This window comes from Podarcis muralis, chromosome W (assembly GCF_964188315.1).
Source record: "Podarcis muralis chromosome W, rPodMur119.hap1.1, whole genome shotgun sequence".
In the NCBI taxonomy this organism is placed as follows: domain Eukaryota; kingdom Metazoa; phylum Chordata; class Lepidosauria; order Squamata; family Lacertidae; genus Podarcis; species Podarcis muralis.
In genome coordinates, this window is record NC_135674.1 from 20,607,184 (window position 1) to 20,629,905 (window position 22,722).

At 45.9% G+C, this 22,722-nt stretch overlaps 1 pseudogene; it reads left to right on the forward strand.

The window, feature by feature from the left end:
• Window positions 1-10,668: 10,668 nt before the first annotated feature.
• The window catches only part of LOC144326322 (apical endosomal glycoprotein-like), a 216,467-nt pseudogene continuing 204,413 nt past the window's right edge, over window positions 10,669-22,722 (forward strand).

The window sequence follows — 22,722 nt, forward strand, 5'->3', positions numbered from 1 at the left end:
TGGGAATGACATGGCTCACGATCCTGTCGTGGCCTGGGGTCAACGCTCCTTAACGTTCGCATCAGCCTTTTGCAAGCAAACTGCTTGAGGCTTGAAGTACCTAGAGAAGTGGGAGGGGGGGGTGGAGGTAGGAGGGAAATTCATGGGAGAAGAGAGTTCCATACCCCCGCAGTATAAGGCCTTCAGAGACATGTTCTGCGAGAAGGAGGTGGATCAATTACCCCCACACTGCCCTTATGACTCCAAATTAGACTTGGTGCCAGGGGCCCAGATACCCACCAGTTGCCTCTATTCCATGTCAGAGATGGAACTAGCCGAGATGAGGGAGTTCTCGCATAAGAATTTGGCGAGGGGTTTTATCTGACCAACGAAGGCACCAGGGGGAGCCCCAGTTTTCTCTGTAAGCAAGAGGGACACCCCGGGAAAAAGACTCATTGTGGACGATAGGAAGACCAACAAGCTCATGATTCCCAGCCAGTACCCCGTGCCACGTATTGGGGATCTGCTGGAGAGGTTGAGATCAGCAAAAATTTTCACCAAGTTGGACCTGAGGGGGGCCTACAACCTGATACGTGTGAGGGAAGGTGACGAGTGGAAGATGGCCTTTAATACAAGATATGGGACCTTTGAGTACTTAGTGATGCCGTTTGGGTCGCAATCGGGCACAGCCACCTTCCAGGACTTCATCAATCATGTTTTGGCAGACTTGCTAGACAGGAACGTGGTATCTTACGTTGATGATCTTTCGATATACTCAGAAAGTCCTGAAGAGCACATGCGACACTTAAGGGAGGTGTTGCAACGGCTGAGGGAGCATAGACTCTACACCAAGTTGGAGAAGTGTCAGTTCCACATGAGAGGGGTGGAATTTTGGGGGTATGGCGTGTCTCCTGGTAGGGTGCATATGGATCCGGTGAAGGTGAAGGCGGTGTTGGAGTGGCAGAAGCCTAAGACCAAGAAGGACTTGCAGAGGTTCTTGGGCTTCGCTAACTACTACAGGAAGTACATGCCTAACTACTTGCAGCTCACCACACCCCTCACTGACTGCTTGAGGGGGAAGAAGCCGTTCGTCTGGACGGAGAAGGCGCGGTGCGCGTTTGAGAGGCTCAAGGAGATGTTCGCCACAGAGAAGTATCTGCACCACGCAGATCCGAACAGACCGATGGTAGTGGAGACGGATGCTTCTGAAAGGGCAGTAGGAGCTGCTGCAGGAAGACAGCCACAGGGACTTTTTTTTTTTTTTTTTAAATAATTTTAATTAACAGGTCAATCACATCACGTTATCCATATCAAATTAATTCCAAATTATACAGCCAGATTTTAAATTTTGTTGAGGGTACCCATACATCAAGCTCCGCACGAGTCCAAAACAGACATCACTTATCTTCCTGCTTTAATTAGTCAGTTCTATCCAGTTTGATCCGGATAGTCCTTTGTTACTTCCTTTCTCTTCTTGTTGTTATCTTATATTCCTTTCTTTGCGATCTCTGATGATTTTCACAAGCAGATCATAAACTGGTATCTCTGTGTGGGTTTTGTACTCTTCCAAAAATCATATCGGTCAGGGACGGACTCTGTTCAACGCTTCCATAAACAAAACTAATCTCCGATCTGTCCTTTATTTTTCTCAGGCTTACCAAATAAATCAAATGAGTCAGGGGGCTCTGCCAGGTCAAACTTGCATTCCAACATTCCTTCTCATTCTAGCGATCCTGTCCTTCTTTCTCCGGCAAGCCTGTCTTGGCGAGAAGCCATTTTTTAACTGCGTCATAAAAAATTTCCTCTTCTTACCGTTCACCAGTCTTCTCTCCTTTTATAATCCATCCCACACAGTTCTTAAAATCCTGCTTATGCTTAATAAAAACGCGACGATCTTGTTTCTATCTGGGGTGAAGGGTTATTAATATCACATCGTGCAAAGAAAAAAAGAGTTTTTTCCTCCACCCCCCCCCCTTCGTTCCAAACATACAGTCTCCTTGTGGTAATTCATCAGAAGATTTACTTATCCATCCGTCACTCCTGGTCGCAGAGATCCATTAATCAGCGGTCTTATCTGTCGAGCCTTACTTGATGTATGTGCTTCAGCTTTGTTTCCCATCATTATGTTCTCCAATTATAATTCCGAGCTGAAGCAACCAGCACGCGCTAATTGGAATCGGCGTCAGGAAGATCTGACTTCATCGAGGGCTTGTGCCAAGTGTTCGGCACCCCCATCTCTCGGATCAGGGGGTGCATTGTGAACACCGCTGGCAGGGCAGTGTTCCCCCACATCCAGGGGGAGTAGGAAGGCTGCATACTTCCCATAGCAGCCCCTTAATTACCTCGTATGGGTCAGAGAGATGTTATTGTCAGCCATCTTCCAACGCGCCACCTGGTGGTCCCGACAGCCCCAGGGACTTAAGGCATTCCACTCGCGGAAGCTGAACGCCTCGGAACAGAACTACACCATTTGGGAAAGAGAGCTGCTGGCTATAAAAGAGGCCTTAGAAACATGGAGGCATTTCCTAGAAGGGGCACGGCACCAAGTGGAAGTGTGCACGGATCACAAGAACTTGGAATATTGGCAGACCGCGAGACAACTGAACCAGAGACAGATCAGGTGGTCGCAGTTCTTTTTTTAAAAAAATAATTTTTATTAACAGACCAATCAAATCACATTAATTCCAAATCACATTAGTTCCAAATTATACAGCCAAATTTTTAAAATTTTGTTGGGGGTACCCATACTTCGAGCTCCGAAAGGGATCCAAACATCACTCTTCATGCTGCTTTAATTACACAGTTCTGTCCAGATAGTCTCTTTGTTCTTTTCCTCATCTTCTTGTTGTTATCATATATTCCTTTTTTTGTGATCGCTGATAATCTTCACAAGCGGGTTGAAAACAAACATATCCTGTGTGGATTTTACACTCTCCAAGAGCCATATCACATGAAGGACAGACACCATTTCCACACCTCCGTAAAGAACATTCCCACAGTCTGTCCGTTGATTTCCACAGGCCTTCTGTATCTCAGGGGGCCCTGCCAGGTCAAATTCACATTCTGATAATTCACATTCGAGGCAGGCAATCTCAGTTTGAACGCTACCGGGTTTACCTGTTCTACCACTTCAAATGGCCCCAACCGCCTTGCCTCTAACTTCTTGCACCTCCCCTTTGTTGGTAAGTCCTTGGCCGACAACCACACCTTGTCCCCCTGTCCCCCACCTTGATCTCTTCTCCCTGCTGTCTACATTCATCAAACCTTCCTCTTATACGCGTTTTTAGCTGCGTCCAGCTTTTCTCTCAGTAGTTCCTGTAACGCCTGCATCTCCCCTACGAACTGTTCTGCCGGCACCAACAAGGTGTCCTCTGGTTCTGGAAACGCCCTCGGATGTCGTCTATAGTTGGCCAGAAATGGTGTTTGTTGGGTAGACGCATGTACCGCATTGTTATACGCGAATTCTGCTAGTCCCAATTTATCTGCCCAGTCCTCTTGCTGGTAGTTCACGTAGCAATGCAGGTATTGCTGCAACGTAGCATTGGTCCTCTCTGACTCTCCATTGGTTTGAGGGTGTCTCGCTGATGTCAGACACACTTCAACTTCCAAAAGCTGCATCAGCTTCCTCCAAAACTGTGAGGTAAATTGTGTTCCTCTATCCGAAATCACTCGCGACGGCAGCCCGTGCAGTCTGATCACGTGGTCTACAAACACCTGGGCCGTTTCCTGTGCCAACGGCAGCTTTGGGCATGGCACGAAGTGCGCCATTTTCGTGAACAAGTCCACCACGACCCAGATCACTGTCTGCTTTCGAGAAGGCGGCAAGTCTGTGATAAAATCCATCGCGATCGCCTCCCAAGGTCCTTGCGGAGTCGGAAGCGGTTGCAGAAGTCTCGCTGGTGCTGCTCTAGGTGTTTTTGCTCGTTGGCAAGTGTCACATGCCCTGACATACTCCTGGGCCTCTTCTCTCATCCTAGGCCACCAAAGCTGTCTCCTTAGTTGATCTACGATCTTGTACTGCCCAAAGTGACCCACCGTCAAGTTGTCGTGGCACTGCCACATGACTGGTGCCCGCAAATCCCCTTCTGGCACGTAGAGCACCTCACCCTTAAACAAGAGGCTTTTCCTTTCAGTGAATCCTTCAGTGCTGTTCTCCTTGCTACGTATCGCTGCCAGTTTCTGCTGCGCAAATTCATCTCCTTGTGTTTGGCGCTTGAACTCCTCTACTCTGACAATCAACATTGCTGCTAGTTGCAACTGTTTTAGCTTCAGAATGTGTTTCAATTCTTGCTTCTGTTCTCCCTTCATGTATTCCAGTTTCCGGGACAAGGCGTCCGCCCTCTGGTTCAGGTGCCCCGGTACATATTGTATGCGGCAGTTGAAGCGGGCAAAGAACTGCGACCACCGGGGGCCACCAGGGGGCGCATTGAAAGATGGCTGACAATAACATCTCTCCGACCCACACGAGGTAATTAAGAGGCTGATATGGGAGTATGCAGCCTCCCTTGCCCCCCAAGGGAATGGGGGGCACTGCCTTGCCTGCTGTGTCCACAATTCACCCCCAGATTCAAAAGAGGGGGGTGAGGGCAATAGGCACGAAACCCTCGGGTGGGGTCGGCTCTCCCGGATGCTGTCTCTGATCGAGCACTGGTTTGCATCAGCTCGAAATATATAATTGGAAAAAGAAGCAAATACACATACTTCAAGTGAAGATTGAGAGTAAAGACTGCTGATTAATGGGATCTCTGTGATGCGGAGCGACGGGCTGGACAATAAATTAAGTGAAGACTCATCATTAAAAGATCGGTATGTCGGAGCGAAACGGAAAGGGGGGGAGGAATTTTTTTTCTTTTTTTGTCTTATGTGAGTACCCAATAACCCTCCCCCCCCCAGAGAGAAAGAATCGTTGCAAATTACTAATCACAAGCAGGAGATTAAGAACTGTGTGGAAATGAATTGCTGATCAAAGAGAGGACTGGTGGAAATCATCGGGAATGGAAAGAAAGCTTTGTGACGCAGTTACAAATGGAAATTCGTTAAGACAGGCCTGCCCACAGGAGGACGAGGGGGAGGAGGACCATGGTCATCGGAATGTGAATGTATGGTTATCGGAATGTGAATTTGACCTGAAGGAAGGCCAGAAATAGCCAGCCCCAAAAACTCGAAGGCGCGAAAAGGTCAGTGAGAGGAGGGAAAATAGCGGAAGCGAAAGGGCTTTTCCCCCTGTTGGAATAAGAGGAAGGGGCGGAATTTAGACTCGGCAACTGCGAACTGGGAGTCAGTCACAGAGTAAAGGAGCTCCGGAGTGATTTATGTGTTTGAGCAATAAACTTGAGATAATTATGACCGGTGTCTCGCTTCTGTGGGAGAGCCAAGCCATTACACCCCTGATGACCGCTTTACTCGCATCCCATATTGTTCTCACATCACTGTCTTGTTTGTTATTCAATTAAAAATATTCTTTCAATCTTTTTTTGCCCCTTCTATTATCTTTTTGTCTTTTAATGATTCATTTAATTTCCATCTCCTTAATCCTGTTGTCCAGTCTGGTTTTATTTTCAACAAAACCGGATTGTGGTCCGAAATTGTTTTCGGAAGTATTTTTGCCTCTTCAATTCTTCCTAGTATCTCTTTCGAGAGCCAAATTTCTTCTATCCTACTAGCTGAATTATTTGGCTTGGAAAAATATGTATATTCTCTCTCAGTTCTATGTTTATATCTCCAAGAGTCCACTAAATCTAAATTTTCAATCAGTTTCTCAAAGGTAGATGGTAATTTCCCGTGGTTTTTTCCTCCTCCAGATCTATCTAATTGTGGGTTTATTACCCCATTAAAATCTCCCATTAATATTATTTTGTTCTCCAGATAGTCCATCAACTTTATTTCTAAATTCTTTAAAAAGGCTACTTTTTCCCATTTGGTGCATATATTCCAGCTAGTATCAATTTCCCCCCTTGATTTCTAATTTTAAGTATCACTATTCTTCCTTTCAGGTCTGAAAATATCATTTCTGGATCCAGACTAGATCTACCATATATTTGTCAGTATCTCAGCTCACAGTCAGAGGTACCTGGCCTCCCCCGAGGCAGCTGAGTGAGACACTTGTTTACCTTCCGTCTGCAACCCCCGGCAGACTTGGTCGTATATCGGCGATTCTTCTCATTAGACGTGAGAAAGAACACACCCTCTGCTTCTCTCTTCCAGCTCCCCCCCCCCCCCCCCCAGGGAGGGGAAATGAGACAGACAGGAGTCTATTTTACATGACTTTTATTCCTGTCATTCAGCAGTACATAGAATCGTGACTGCCCCCTTCAGACTCCATTAGAAGAGTCACAACTCCGCCCCTGCACTTCCAGCACAGGTCAGATGACACTCTGAGCTAACATCCGGTGCTCAGTACAGTGAATGGACTGCCCCTTTTTCCCAGCAGTACAGCTCCAGACAGCAACATCCTGTTTTGCTTTCCAGCCACCTGCAGCTGGCTTTTGCATTGCTGCTTTTATGCAACAATATTACCACTCCTCTTTTGTTAACTTGGTCGGCTGCTATAAATTCATTTCCTGATTTGGCATTGATCAAAACTCTTCTATGTTCTTTTGTAACATGTGTTTCTTGTAGGCAGATAACGTCATTTCTTTGTTTTCCCAATATATGCTCTATTTTGTTTTTCTTTTCATTTAATCCGTTAACATTCCACAACAGTATTTTTAATTTCACCTTTATTTATTAAAATTAGATAGATCACAGAGTTTATTTACAATATATTTTATTGTTATTGTTTGTTTATTATTATTATTTATTATTATTATTTTGTTTATTCTCTTAATCACTTCCTGAGCTGTCTTCTTGGTTTGCACTATTGGATTTTACGTTTTTTGGGCTGGATTCTTTTTCTACAATTTGTCTATCACCCCCTAATTCATCTCTGAATGTTCTTTAAAAAATTTCTGCATCTTCCACTGTTTCTAGTCTTCTTCTCTTCCCTTTGAAATTAAAAGAAATTCCTTCAGGAAATTCCCATTTGAAAATTATTGTCTTTGCTTTTAGGGCTTTTGTCAGGAATTGATATTTTTCTCTCTTTTTAAGCAGGCATGGCGGAATCTCTCTCAGAATTACAATTTCCTCTCCTATTTTGAACAGCCTTTTCCTTCTATGCTGTAAAATCATATTTCTTAATTTATTTGATGTTAATGTGATTAGACAGTCCCCAGGCCATTTATTTGCCTTTGCCTTTCTAGAATTTACCCTGAATATAATTTCTACATTTTCTATTATTTCATCTTCTTTTATCTCTAGCCAACTTGCTAGCTCTTTTATAATGATTTTTTTGTATATTTTCTTCTGGATTTTCAGGGACCCCTCGTATCCTGAGTGTTTTCTCCTTAGCCTGCATTTGTAAAATAGATAGAGCGTCCCATGTTGCTTCCTGTGTGATTTTGAATTCATCATTTTTTTTCGTAACCCTCTCACATTCTTTTCTGTTCTCAAATTTTAAAATTAATGATAATAATAATTATCATTCTCCAGCCACTGTGGGTGACTCCCAACAGAATACAGTATCAAAAACATGACAAAACTTACAAGCTTCCCTCAACACGGCTTCCTTCAGGTGTCTTCGAAAAGTTGCAGGAAACTCTGAGAAGAAAAAGCGCCAAACGGCTGGCCCCGCCCACAACCCGATCTGTGATTGGCCAAAAACAACGAAAAGGCCGACCTATTGCTGCCGAGATCCACCCCCCACTTTTAACATGGAGGCACTTCGAAAATATTTCCCTCTCCCAAAATGGCGCTGGAGGCAGTATGTTGGGATACTGCCAGGGAGATAACGTCCATCTGAGCCCCCAAGCCGGCTGCCGGACGATCCATCTGCCTCTGTAGTCACGCAGTCACGCAGTATCATTTAGCGACACGAAGCCTTAGAATCCACATTCCTAGGCTAGTGCACACTCTTTCAGCAGAATCCACACAGCAAAAGATGCACAGCAGGAGAGCATATTTATAGTTTATTCAACGTTGGTCAGAACAAAGGAAAGACATGTCCGTCTGCTTCAGCGTTCATGCACAGACAGGGAAAACGAAAGCAATAGCAAACATAAACATCCTGTAACAGGAAATACGCAGACTCTGTGACTCACAGCCTGCTCCCTCTTAAGGTGGAACGGAAATATCCTAACATCCTCCCCCTTTCCGTGTAACCTGTAGTACCTGTGGTTCAACCCAATTGCAACCTCTGTACGTAAACCTTAAGTTGTTCTCTGTTAACAACCTTAGACAACAGATCAGCAGGAATTTCATTTCCTGCCATGTAGGACACCCGAATCAGTCCCTTTTGAATACACTCAAAGTTTTTCTTCTCAGAGTTGCAGGAGTATCCACTAACAGTATCCACCCTTTTCCACCATGGAAGCATTCCTGCCTGCTGTTTCCCTCTTCAGTTCTGGAGCCCGCCAACTCTCCAAGGGCCATCGTCTATTTTCCGGCCTCTTTCCCATTCTTCTTCTGCTCTACATGCCTCTCCTAAGATGGCTGTCGTGGGGTCATTCCAGCCCGTTTCTCCCACCTCTTTCTATCCTCGCTCCTCCTGCACCTCCCTCTTCTGACCCCATGAGAGAACACCTGTAAATGTTTGTTTTCTGTTGTTGTTTTTATTGTTGATGTTGCTGCTGTGTGCATGTGTTGAGCGAGGGGGTCCTAGGGGGGCCATTTTGGACGAGGGCAGTGTAACTGGAAAGAGGCACCACCGGAGGAGAGGCAAACAGACCGGAGGTGGGAAGAAAGGGCAGAAGACGCGCCACCGCCACCATGTTGGTTGAGGGCAGTTGGGCCTAGCCTGGCCATTGGGTGGCGCTGGTCTCCCTCGTGAGGTGGGTGCCCCATCTCTCTCACGGGGTCCCAGGATAAGTTGGGGGTCCCTGCGGAGAAGGAAGGCCAGAGGTGTGATGGAGTCCGGCAGACTTCCCTGCATTCTAGTCTGCTTTCAGGACTCAGCAGAGGGTGCACAGCACGGCCACTTGGTGTGTAAGCTTGCAGAAGACAGAGTCCACACGCTGTTGTTCTAAACAAACAGCTTTATTTACAGCGGAACAGTAAAAATAAACAAACCATCCGAGACAGCAGGCATCTTGTCTCTGCTTGCTCAGCAACAAAAGCGTTCTTTGTCACACACAGACAAAGAACAGATCCTGGATGTAGGATCTCTCCGCCCATCAGAAGGCAGGACGATTGGAACTCTGAGCTGTTTAACCCTGTAAATTCTGATTCCCCTCACAGGAGGGCCCCCCAAAACCCCCTCAGGGAATCGTCCCAACAGCACCTGAAGGGCCTTGGCCTTCCTCTGGTTTCTCGAAGCGTTTCCCTGAGCGCTGCTTCCAAGCTCCCTCAGGAGCAGCCCAGGTAGACTGCCTCTGGCACGGGAGGCTCTGCCAGAGCAGAATAGGTGCCTGGGAGGCCAGGATAGCCCCACGAGGTGGGCTCCTGGCCCCCCAGGCATCTTTTGGGGTGCAGGGGCCAAAGTCCTGGTTTCTGCCTCCACCCCGCCATCCTTTGGCCCATCTCGCCCTGCCGGCATGCAGATAAGGTGGGGGCAAATTCCTGCTGGGCGCTGCTGTGAGAATGGCATGCCTGTGGGTGCTGTGGGGTGCCCTGCTGGGCTGGAGTGAGCCAGGGGGGTGAGGGGAGACAGAGGGCTGTGAATCCTGTCCCTCTCTATGCTTTTTTTCTTTCTCTCTCTTCCCTCTCTCAATTCCCAAGTCCTGGGAATTATAGCTATGAGCTTCCTTGCAGCAGGTTGGACTAGATGACATTTGAGCCCCTTCCATCTCTCCCATTCTAGGATGTTCCCTGTCTCTCTCACCCTTCCTCTCCTTTTAATGGCACGTCCCCCCCTTTTCCCCCCCTAGCTGGGCCTCCATTTCCTAGCTATGGGAACTCAAGCGCCGGCACCTGCAACTTCACCTGCGACCCCTAGGATTGTTCTGACAAGAGCCATTGTGGTAAGTTTTGGTGTCACCAAAGGAATCAGGGAGATGTGCCTTGATTCCCCTCGCAGAGAGTGATTTAACCCATCTTGACATCCCTCAAAGCACCCTGGGAACTGTAGTTTCCTATGGGAGGAGAATATTCCACACAGCCTTTCCAAGGGTACTCTGGGAGTTATAGCTCTTAGAAGGTCTCCTTGGGAAACTGAACAAGCTACCATTCCCACAATGTCCCCCAACGCACCCTGGAAACTATTGCTTGCTCTGGGCATTGAGGGTTGTGATTCCCTTGACAGAACTACAGTTCCCAAGCCTATTTATCTCCCTAGGGAACTGTGGGAACTGTAGCTCATGGGGGGAACAGGGGTTTCTTAACCCTGAACTCTGGGAACTGTAGATTGCTCAGGGCGCCTGATTCCTTCTCCTTCCAGGCTACTGGAATGGGCTGGTACTGCCAGGCACCACCTTGGCCTGCGACTTTGATGATAACAACAACAACAACAACAACAACAACAATAATAAATTTATTATTTATACCCCGCCCATCTGGCTGGGTTTCCCCAGCCACTCTTTGAAGGCACCACCTGCAGCTGGGAGGACGTCAGCTGGGAGGACGTCAGCTGGGAGGACGTCAGCTGGGAGGACCGGTGGCGCACAGGGCCACACGCTGGGCACTGACCTGGCGCTCCCCAACCACCCCTCAGGCTGGTACATGAGCACCTTGGAGCAGCGAGCCAAGCTGCCTGCTGCCCCCGCCCGACTCTGCTCCCTGACCCTGAGCGACACGTCCTCAGCCTGTGAGCTCCACGCCTGGTACAGCATGGCTGAGAAAGATAAGCTTGGGGCGCTGGCAGTCGGAAATCCAACGGGCGGAGAGCCACATACTCGGCCTTTCCCCCTGTGTGGTGGAGGAAATGCCACCTGGCACAGTTGTCGTAATTCCATATCAATATCACATACTGTTTCTAAACTGCAGGACATATCATATCATATAATAATTATTATTGATTGATTTCCAGAATACTGTAGGGTCAGCGTAAAGAAATACCATCATTATTGTTCTTATCGTGACATTTACAGATGCCCTGCTTCCCGTCTGCCTTTGGCACTCCTGGCAGCTGACCGATAAAAGCGAGAGCGGCCGAGACTAGATGGCAATCCACAATTCTCGCTAGGGTCAGGCTAGATGACCCTCGGATCCCATCTCACTCCTCTGTTTCTATATCTACGGGTCCCACCTGCAGGGATCAGGCTAGATTACCCCCCCGGTCCCTCACCCCTCTGCCCTTCCCCTGCAGGACTCAACAGGAGCTTCACAGTGGAGCTGAGCCACAGCGGCCACGTTGCCCCCCTGTGACGAAGCCCCACTTCGTCCTCTGGTGCCTGGCGCCCCCTGGTGACCTACACCAGAAGAGTCCGCAGTGCTTTCCAGGTGGGTCTCGGGCTCCTCGCCCTCCCCGGCCGGCTCCTTCTCCGGAGCATGTCAAGAGCGCTGCCTCCCCCTCCGCAGGTGACCTTCTCCTCAGTGGCGAGTGTGGCGCTGGACAACGTGCAGTTCAGGAACTGTGGCCCCCAAAGTAAGGCTTTCTTTTCTGCCTCCCCGAAACCCGGCCAACCAGATAGACTGCCACTGAGGTTGGAGGCTCCCCATTAACCGTCCCAACATTTCCAGGTCCCCAGAGCTGCGCCCCAGGCAAGCGGCCATGCCTGCTGAGCGGCTGCGTGGCCCCTGCCCGCCTTTGCGATGGCACCAAGGATAGATGACATAGAATCATAGAATTCTAGAATTGCAGAGTTGGAAGGGACTGTCGCGAATTCTTCATGGTGGTTTAGGAGAAACGCTCAGAGTTCCAGGTTCTTCAGGACAGTATATTTATTGTGAGCTATATATATATACAAATATCTACAGGCTATGCTATAATGCATGAGCAGTTCATACAGTCAAACAGAGTACCTGGCTGCACCTTAAGGCAAATAGGAAGACACACTCTCTCTCTGACCACACTCCTCTACACCACCACCTTTCTGCTGGACAGGTTTCCCTTTTTTTCTATTCCGTCTGAATAGAGCACACCATTTGGCCAAGCTGCCTTTCTACCTTTCTTACCCAGAACTTCAAACTTTGGGCAACTTCAGACTTTTGCTTTAGTGGGTAGACCCAGCCAATTCTAGAATAGTCATCTACTAGGATTAAACAATACTTGTTATGGGAGACATTTGGTGGAAAAGGACCAGTTACATCAGCATGAATAAACTCCAGTGGTTTTTTTAGTTTCTCTCTGGCTTGCTCTTGCTACTGGGGCAAGCCCGGCTTTTAACCTCCTTGCAAATATTGCAGTCTAAGTAATTATCACAACTTTTAATGTTTTTCATCCCCCCCCCCCCAACTCCAAAGTTTTGTTCAGCACCTTAAAGCTAGCATGAGCTAGACGCCTGTGCAGGAGATGAATACACATATTGTGGGTTGGGACATTTTGCACATACGCAACCTTAGACTCACACCGCAGTACATACATATTAGTTCTAAGGTTAGCATTTACCAACACTGCCCCATTTTGCTTTATCTGGCACTGATCTCCCATGAAGTTTACTTCAAAGCCTGCTTTTGCCAAATCAGGAATACTCAGGAGATTGTTTTGCAAACTAGGCACACTCAACACATTCCTGAATGTGTGTCCCAGCTGTGGGAACACAATCTCCCCCTCACAAATCACATTAGCTTTCTGGCCTGTAGCAAGACTTTTCGTTTGAAGCCCTAGCATCAGTCAGCAATGCTTTTCTTTTACAAAAGGTTTGAGAAGCTCCACTGTCCAGAACCCACAGCTCTTCATTTTCTTGGCCATCGGCAAACACCCAAGCTGTAGACTCTCTCTGCTGCCTCCTGTGCTTCTGCTGTTTTTGTTGTTTTCTCAGACAGTCCTGAAGCAGATGTCCACTGGACTTGCAGCAAAAACACCTTTTTACTTTGTTGACTACTGGCTGGTCTGCAGCAGCTCCTCCTGGCTGTTTCTCTGGCTCCCAACACCTCTGCTCTTCCCAGCTGTTGTTCCCTCTGGGATGCTCCGACAGCTGGGCTGAGGTCGTCTTTCGCGCTACACGCCTGTCCTCCTCTGCATACAATCGTCCGGTAACGTATTTCAGAGTCAGCTTATCGGTCTCTACCGACTCGAGGGAATTGACCAGCATATCATAGCTGTCATCAAGGGAACTCAGGACTATAAAGACTTTGTCCTCTTCCCCCACAGGCCTCCCTCTTAAGGCTAGCTCCTGGAAACAGCCTGTTAGGAATTTTAGGTGGTTTACCAGGGAGTCACCAGTTTCCCCCCGACACCGGTACAGTCTCCTGGTCAGTGTTATCAGAGAGCCAGCTGTCTCTCACACATGGACAGCCTTGAGTGCATTACACGCCTCACTTGCCGTCACCTTATCTGCTACATAGACTAGCTAGCTGTCATCCACTCCAAGGATGATCATAGCCAAGGCTTTCTCATCCTTCTCATCCTCCTCAGGGGGCTGTGGTGGATCTTCCACCACTTTCAACAGGCCCTCACGCTTGAGGAAGTGTTGCATGCAGACTGACCAGATGCTATAGTTCGTGGCCGTCAGCTTCTCCAGCAACATGCCAGCTCTGGACTGCTCCATCCCTGCAGCTCACCTCCAGCACCCACGGCTAGATAACTGCTACCTGTACTCTTGCGCAGCGGAAGCGTGCTGGGCCCATAACCCTGTCACGAATTCTTCATGGTGCTTTAGCAGAAATGCTCAGAGTTCCAGGTTCTTCAGTGGAGTATATTTATTGTGAGCTATATATATACAAATATCTACAGGCTATGCTATAATGCACAAGCAGTTTATACAGTCAAACAGAGTACCTGGCTGCACCTTAAGGGAAATAGGAAGACACACACTCTCTCTGACCACATTCCTCTACACCACCACCTTTCTGCTGGACAGGTTTCCCTTTTAAACCGATGACAGCCAATCAACTGTCAGCACATTACTGCTGTCATTCTGACCCAGCACTTCCATAGAGAGTATTGCAGGCTGACTGCATCAGCCAGTTGCATCAGCTAGCAACCTCAAGCCTACAGACTTACTATCTCACACAGCATTCTGTGGATCCCAACAGGGACACCTTGGGTCATCTAGACCAACCCCCTGCAAGGCAGGAATCTTTTGCCCAAATTGGGACTCGAACCCATGACCCTGAGATTAAGAGGAGAAACCCAGCCAGATGGGCGGGGTATAAATAAATTATTATTATTAGTAGTAGTCTACTACTCTACCAACTGAGCTATACATAATAATAGGAAGAAGAATTTATTATTTCTACCCCGCCCATCTGGCTGAGTTTCCCCAGCCACTCTGGGCGGCTCCCAATGGAGTGTTAAAAACAAAACAGCATTAAATATTAAAAACTTCCCTAAACAGGGCTGCCTTCAGATGTCTTTTAAAGAGAAGATAGCTGCTTCTTTCCTTGACATCTGATAGGAGGGCGTTCCATAGGGCGGGTGCCACTACCGAGAAGGCCCTCTGTGTGAGTGTATAACAGAGTGAGTGTGAGTGTATAACAGAGCTTTACAAACTTTTTACATTGGGGTCACCATGATGAATAAATCTTGATCTTGGGGTGGCATCTTGCTGGCCATGCGTCAGTTCCCCCTTTTGTGCTCCTCACTCACAGGGTACTGTTGGCTATTTGTAGTATGGTAGCGCTGCAGATAGCTTGCTGGGGAGATCATGCATTAAAAATGAAAAGGACTCAAAAATAACTTAAACAAGGTTTTAATAAGAAAAACAAAAACTCCATTTACACTAAATACATTAACAACCAAACCAGACCCAACCACCAACCCAAACCCCAGGGTAATGGGAGAGCTAGGTGCTGCTCCTTATATACTAAACCCAAATGCTGACACACCTTAATCAAATACAACTCAGCAGCACCTGCTATGTTTCACAGCTTTAAAGTTGGGTCTCGTTATCTTGCTCTGGCCCTTGCTCTGGCCCCTTTAAGATATACACATCGAGTGGAACAATGATGAACCTTTACATTTAAAGAAACCATTCAACATTTCCCCTGCGGTTCATCATTGTGGAACAAAAACAGAAAGCATACTTTGTACATGTTTTTCATGTGTAACCTTTGGAAGTGCTTTTGTAAAAATGCCCGCAATTTGACTGTCACCAGGAACATATTCAAATACAACCATTTCATCAGCAATTAGTTGCTTTACAAATTCTAAACGTAACCTTAAGACTCTAGTGCGCTGCGTATTGGTCTCTGAGCACAGGATAGCAAGTCCACTCTGGGAATCAAGGTAAACTTTTACTGGTAGTGTTACTTGCATCTGTAGGTCTGCAAACACTTGCAGATACCATTCTACATCACGAGTGGCCTGAACGCATGCACACAATTCACTTTCTGTTGTGGAGAGACAAATAATGGTTTGTGTTTGGGACTTCCATTCAAATGGACAACCGTTATAACAAAACACCATACCAGACACACCCCTGCAATTATTTTGTTCCATTGCATGAGATGCATCGCAGAAAATTTCAAAACCTTTGTCAATACATGTTGTAAACTGCAACCTATAATGTTTGGTATGTTTAAGGTACATTACCACTCTCTTAAGAGCAGAGAAACATTGTGTAGTAGGCTTTTCCACAAATTTTGCCAGAAAGTGAAAAGCATAAGTTATATCTGGTCTTGAGATTCTTTGAATGAAATTTAGCTTGCCTATAGCAGAACGATACAAAGTTTTGTTAGGAAATGGCTTGTCTTCACCTGTAAAGGTGAAACCACACACCATAGGTGTTTCCTTCCCATTTGCATTTTCTAAACATAGCATTTCAACAAGATCATCAATTTTTGCAGTTTGATGAACCAGAAAAGATCCATTTTTGCCTTTCTCAATTTGCATGGATAAGTAATTTTTAGCTATGCCTAATTCCACTACATCAAATTTCTTCTGTAACTGTGATACCACCTGTTCATATTCCTGTTTAGTTTTTGTAGAAATTAATACGTCATCTACATACACACATATTTTTGTTACAGAGTTTGCCCTTTCCTTTATGAACACACAATTGTCTGCCTTTCCTTGTGAAAAACCAATATCCAGCAATTCTTTTGCTAAAGTTTGGTGCCAATTCCTTCCACTTTGGTGCAGACCATAAAGGGATTTGTTTAATTTGCATACCAAACCTTCAGCGGCGTCTATGCCTTCAGGAACACGCATAAAAATTTGTTCTTTTAAATCTGCAAACAAATATGCAGTTTTTATATCTAGGTGATAAACGGAATGTCCACGCTGTGATGCATCTTTTAACAAAAGCTTAACTGTTTCATATTTTACGCTTGGTGAATAACACAAATCATAATCTTCGCCTGGAATTTGTTGAAAACCCCTAGCAACTAATCTTGCTTTGTACCTTACAACTTCGTTTTTGTCATTCGTTTTAACTCTATAAACCCATTTCGAATCAATAAGTCTCATATCTGGGGTTTGTGGTACAAGAGACCAAGTGTTATGCTCTTTTAAAGAAGCTATCTCGGAGTTCATAGCTTTATACCAATTTGCAGCTTGTTGCTTAGGTAATTTCTGAACATCACTGTAGCTTTTTGGCTCAAAAACTACCTTATTGGCATACACAGTATTAAAATGTTCATCTGCAAATCGTTGTGGCTTCTGTCTCTTTCTATCTGAACGTCTCAGTCCAGAAGGAGAGTCAGACTTCTCAGACTTAATGGGACTAAGTAAACCACTAGTTTCAGGTTGTAAATCATTGTCAGATTGAAGAGGTGCCTGTAGGCTAAGCTCACGGTCAGAAAACTCAAGAGAATCTGACCTCCCCTCGGGTGCCTGTGACTTTAAATCATCAAACAATTTATCAGACTCAACAGGCTTTTTGTCTTTTCCCATTAATTCAGAAGCACTATTTCCTGCTGCTTCTTCTGCTGTTTCTTCCTCTTCTTCCTCAGTATTATCTATACCATCAGTATCTTGGAAGACAGCAACTCCATTCCAATTTACAGTTTGTATCATGCTTCTGGTAATATGAAATTTGCCAGTTGCTGGTATGTAAATTCTGTACGCCCCCTGCTGGTAGCCCATTAATTTTCCCTGGACACTACGTTCACCCAATTTTTGCTTAGCAGGATAATGCATAATTACATCTGAACCCCAAATGCGGAGGTATTTCAGATTAGGGCGTTTTTTAAACAGTTTCTCATAGGGGGTGACATCTAAACCAGTATGATAACTGCGATTTCTAACGTAACAAAATGCATTAAGTGCTTCAGCCCAAAAGTCTTTGGGCAGATTAGCATCATGCAGATACGTTTTAACCCCTGCCTGTAGGTCACGCTGCACAACTTCAACAAGCCCATTTTGCCAGGGACTTCGGGGGCAAGATAACTCATGAGTAGTCCCCTGCGCTTCCAGGAATTTCTCAAAATCCTCAGAAACAAATTCCCCGCCCCGGTCAGAAAACAGGTTCTTAATTGGTTTGTTAAAGTGCGTTTTTACCCAGTTGCAAAAAACTTTATACTTCTCAAATGCTTGGGACTTCTCAGCTATTGCATAAGTCCAACAGTATCTACTATACTGGTCTATCAGAGTAAGCCAGTACTTAGAACCTCCTAATGATGGTGGGAGTGGCCCAACTAAATCACAATGTACACGCTCAAATGGTTCAGTTACTTTCCTATCTGAGCACCTACCCTTGCGTGCAACCTTAATCTTATTCTTGCAACAGGATAGACATTGCATAAAGAATTTACATGGTTTTAAGTTGAGGCCATTAACGATATTCTTTGTCTTAATTACATCAGCAAAATTCAGGTGTCCCAGAATTCTGTGCGCCTCATGGACACACCCGGAATGAGGCCTTACATTCCTCAACCCCTGGCTTGACTGTGCTGCTCTGCAATTTATAGGCGATTGGGAGTAGGTGCGAAAATACAGTCTATATAAACCATCAGAGTCCCGGGCATACAATAAACGTTTGTTCCCATCAAAAAACTCACACATTGATTTTAAGAAACGCACAGTTATGCCTTGACGAGCAAAGCACCTTACTGACAATAAATTGTCCACTGACGGGCAGTAAATGCAGTTTGCTATTGTAATGTTTAAAGAGTCAAGTTTAACAGTACCTCTGCCAAGCGACTGCAAGACTTGTGAATTGGCTAAATGTACATTACCAATTTCCTCTTCGAAAGAAATAAACAAGCTTCGATCACTGCAGATGTGCTGAGATGCTCCAGAGTCTATAATAAAAGACTTCCACTTGGCATCTTTAATTCTTTTACGATTTGTAGTCCAAGCATGAAAAGCTCGCGGCTCGTTTCTGTCTTTACTATACGATGTCTGCTGCTGGGCTGACAACCGTGACTGACGAACAGAAACAGACTTGGGAGTACTTTGCTTTCTTTTGGCTCTGCAGTCCTTTGCAAAATGTCCTTGCTTATTGCAGAACCAACAACGCTTTGCAGCTTTAAATGCAGTTGTATCACCACAGGTTTGCATATGGCGTTCCTCATTCTTTCTGGAAATAGGAGTGCTTATGGCACAAGCCTCCCTTCTATCCAACTCGCCCATTAATCTTGCCGTTACCCCTTCCACAGTTAATTGTGCTGGTGGAACAGCAGATATCTGGCTAGCTATACCATCAAAGTCCTCATTAAGGGAACGAAGGATGATAAAAACATACTGAATATCAGGTATCACCATGTCCCTTCGAATTAATTCGCCACGTATTGCCTCCAGACGTCTCAAGTGTGCTGCCAAATCACCACCAGGCTGCAACTTCGTCTGGTACAACTGCTTGAAAAACGTCAATGCAGATGCTGACTCTTTTCTAACATGCACTGCTGCAAGACTGTCCCACATTTCTTTGGCAGTTTTCTTATTTCTTATATAGACTACTTGCTGGTCGCTGACTGCCAAATTAATTATCGCCCTGGCTTTTGCATCTCCTTTCGACCAAGCATTAGTCACAGGGTTAGGAGGGTCATCAGTTACATAGGTCCATACTTCTCTAGAGGTCAAAAGCGCCTCCACCCGAAAAGACCATAAACTATAGTTCTCATCTGTTAGCTGTGGGAAGACCAGAGCCTTCTCAGCTTCAGGAACCCGGTCAACCATTCTGGAACTCTTCCAGACCCACAAAAAATTACACTAACAGGAGAAGGAGTTTTCAAACCTTTCTCAGAGTCCAAAAATATGCAGTCATCCACTCAGCAGCTGGGCCCATAACCAAAGATGTTGGCTATTTGTAGTATGGTAGCGCTGCAGATAGCTTGCTGGGGAGATCATGCATTAAAAATGAAAAGGACTCAAAAATAACTTAAACAAGGTTTTAATAAGAAAAACAAAAACTCCATTTACACTAAATACATTAACAACCAAACCAGACCCAACCACCAACCCAAACCCCAGGGTAATGGGAGAGCTAGGTGCTGCTCCTTATATACTAAACCCAAATGCTGACACACCTTAATCAAATACAACTCAGCAGCACCTGCTATGTTTCACAGCTTTAAAGTTGGGTCTCGTTATCTTGCTCTGGCCCTTGCTCTGGCCCCTTTAAGATATACACATCGAGTGGAACAATGATGAACCTTTACATTTAAAGAAACCATTCAACAGGTACTTCATCTACGTCGCCGGCACCCACCCGGGCCGAGCTGAGCTGGTCAACCCCACCCTGGCAACAGACGGGTCCTGCCATGTGAGTCCATTATTATTATTATTATTATTATTATCATCATCATTTGCGATTTATTATTTGCGGAAATATGGGAGGAGGTTTTTATCATCATTTACTATTTGTTTTCTATAGAAATTGTTGGAAAACAAGCCCCCTCCGGAGAGGCTGGCCCCTCTCCCTGCTCTCGGAGCTTGTTTACCGGTGATCTTCCTCTGGCTGGCATCCCCGCAAGTCCAGGAAGATCTTGATAGGCGACATTTCCCAGCGTGGAAAATGCACACACCCTCCCTCCTTGCATACCGGCAAGAGAAAGGAGATAGTCAGAAAGTCTATTTACATCTCTTTATTTCTGACTTTGCAGCACTACAGAAAACATGACCGAACAGTTCAGTGTTCAGCAAGCAAGTGACTCAAACTTCCTTCACATGCGCAAACGGAAGGTCTCATATTACACACTTCACAAAGCTTTGAGAAGCCTGTGAACTTCCGGGAAGATTCTTTCCCACAGCTAGTCACATCATGTGATGTTTTCACCAAGCTGCCAGTTTGCAGCTGCGTTGCTCTCATATCATAACAAATATGGACCAATATTGATTATTGAATATGAATAATATCGGCCAACCCTGTGCTCCATGCTGGCAAGCGGCTCGGACCCTCAGCTCTAGCACTATGTTTCCCTTCCAGCTGGTGCTCTATGCCCACCTGCACGGGTCGGACGCCAACCGCCTGAATGTCTACTCCCAGACGGAGACGGAGAGGGAACTGATCGTCAGCCGCACCGGCGACCTGGGCGACCTCTGGTTCTGCCAGGCCGCTTTCAATGGCACCAATTGGTACCCCCAATCCCCTAAAGGCAGAGGAGCGCTGCCAGTGCCAGGAATTTGGCAGCCCGGATGGTGGGTTCTGCCCTGCCCTGCCCTGACTTCAGGGTTTGACATTCGCCAGGCGAATTTGGCACCAGGTTGGCCACATCTCCCTCCAGCTAGGCCCTTAAGCGAAGGGCTTGTTTCAAAAAAGCGGTACCCCAGCGGTCATCTAGTCCAATCCCCTGCAAGGGAGCAATCTCTGCTCCAACTCTCCAAGTTCTTCTTCCAAACGTCCTAGGAAGGAGAGGCTTCTTATTGCCAGTTTTTCTCCATGGTCCTCCCTTCTTCCCTACAACAACCCTGCCAGGTAGGCTTAGAGGAGGCGACATACTCCAAGGTCCGCTTCCGGACTGAGTGGGGATTCAAACCTGGATCTCAGACACTAAGGACTGCACCACACTGCCTTCCCAGAGCGCTTCTGTGATATTATAGTCAGCAAATAAATAGGGGGAATAAAACTTCCCTGTGTGGTGCGCTCAGTGGTGGGTCGAGGGAAATGCTCTGATACAGTTGAGCACACCCAATCTCTGTAAAAGGGGTGAGGGGAGAACGAGGGTGACGTAAACTCCCCTGGAAAAAAGCCAGAGAAGAGGTCTCTGGCCGAAAAAACACCAAGCGGCGCTAGAAGAGACTCTCTGTGCCCTGTCACAAAAAGTGGAAGATGGGAGGAAGAGTCCGGCACTTAAAAGGGGGCACTCCTAACAGTGAGATGCCTCAAGACCCAGACGAGGAAGCACCAGGTTTCTCCAAATATTACAACTGGAAACTCCAACTCAGGCTCCCTTAAAATAGACTATACTATCAGCAATACGTGGGAGACTGGGAGTAAAACTCTATTAAAAACAGTGACATAGAGTGAATTAGAAAAAGGAGGTTCACTCTGACGTGATTTTAAAAATTGGGACTAAGAAGCTTTGTGAGGATTACATTCTAAACTAAAAGAAGACAAAACACATCAAATAAAATAAATACCTGCAAGAAGAAGCTGCCCAACCTGCAAGAACCCTGTTTAATGGTGTTTAAGCAGACAGAAGGTACGTGGAGAGAAGTGGTGGCAAAGGCGGTGGGGAGAACGAGAGGAATTGAAAGAGAGAAGAGCCAGGACGACAATGGACTGCAAGAGTGTTTTGAGAGCCAGAAGGGAGGAGACAAAGGAAGGAGAAAGGTTTGAGGGCAGATGAAGATGGCGGGGTCAGCTTGCTAATTGCTGACTCACCCTCACCTTGGAAAGCAAACAGGAAATAAAGAAAGAAGGAGGACAGTTAAAAAGCATTCTAGGAACTAGGAACCAGGAAAGAAGACAAACCAAGGCTAGTAATAAAGGAAGGAAAAGTGCACAGCACCACCTGGCGGACAATTTTAAAAGTGCAGGCAAAATGTGTTGATGTGCTCATCCTCTATATTTGAAGCTGACTCTTCTATCTCTTCCGTTATTAAATAGTGGGAATAATATTCATAACCTGACGGATCTCAACAGTTTGAAATATTACAGACTTGGAGGCTCTGGTCTTATTTAAAGATATCACCAACCAAACCTGGGCCAAAGCATATTAACCTGTGTACATAAGAAAAAGAAATGGAAGGTCAAGATGGCTGAGAAGAAAATACAATCTAGAATAACTGTTGCTGCCAGCTCCCAAGGTAGGAGACATTCAATAGCAGAAACTGATCCCAATGCAGATTTGAAAGACTTGATAGTTAACATGAACAAAAATATAAATGATAAACTGGATTCAATGAACAATAAGATTGAACAACATTTAAAAATAATAATAGATTTCCAAGGTCAGGTAAAAGACCTGACAATAAAAAATAAGGAGCTAAACAAAACAGTTCAGGAATTTAAAATCAAGACAAAAAACGTCCCGGTCAAGATGGCGGCAGGCCAGGCAGTCAGCTCCAGAGCTCCACAAATTTTAACTGAGTTTTAATTGATTTTATCTCGTTTTAACTCGTTTTAGACTAAGTATTTTATTTTTCTTAATCACAACTGTTTCTTTTAACCTGGAGCTTGAGAGCAGAAGAATGTTGAGCGGAAGAATGTTGAGCTGTGAGCAGAGAAAGTGCCAGATGAGTCAGCGCTTTGCTGATAAGGAATAATAGACGACACCATCAATCTTGACCGCCGGAGCAGGAAGAATCAGCGGGAGTCCAGAGTCAGAACCCGAAGAGAAACTCCC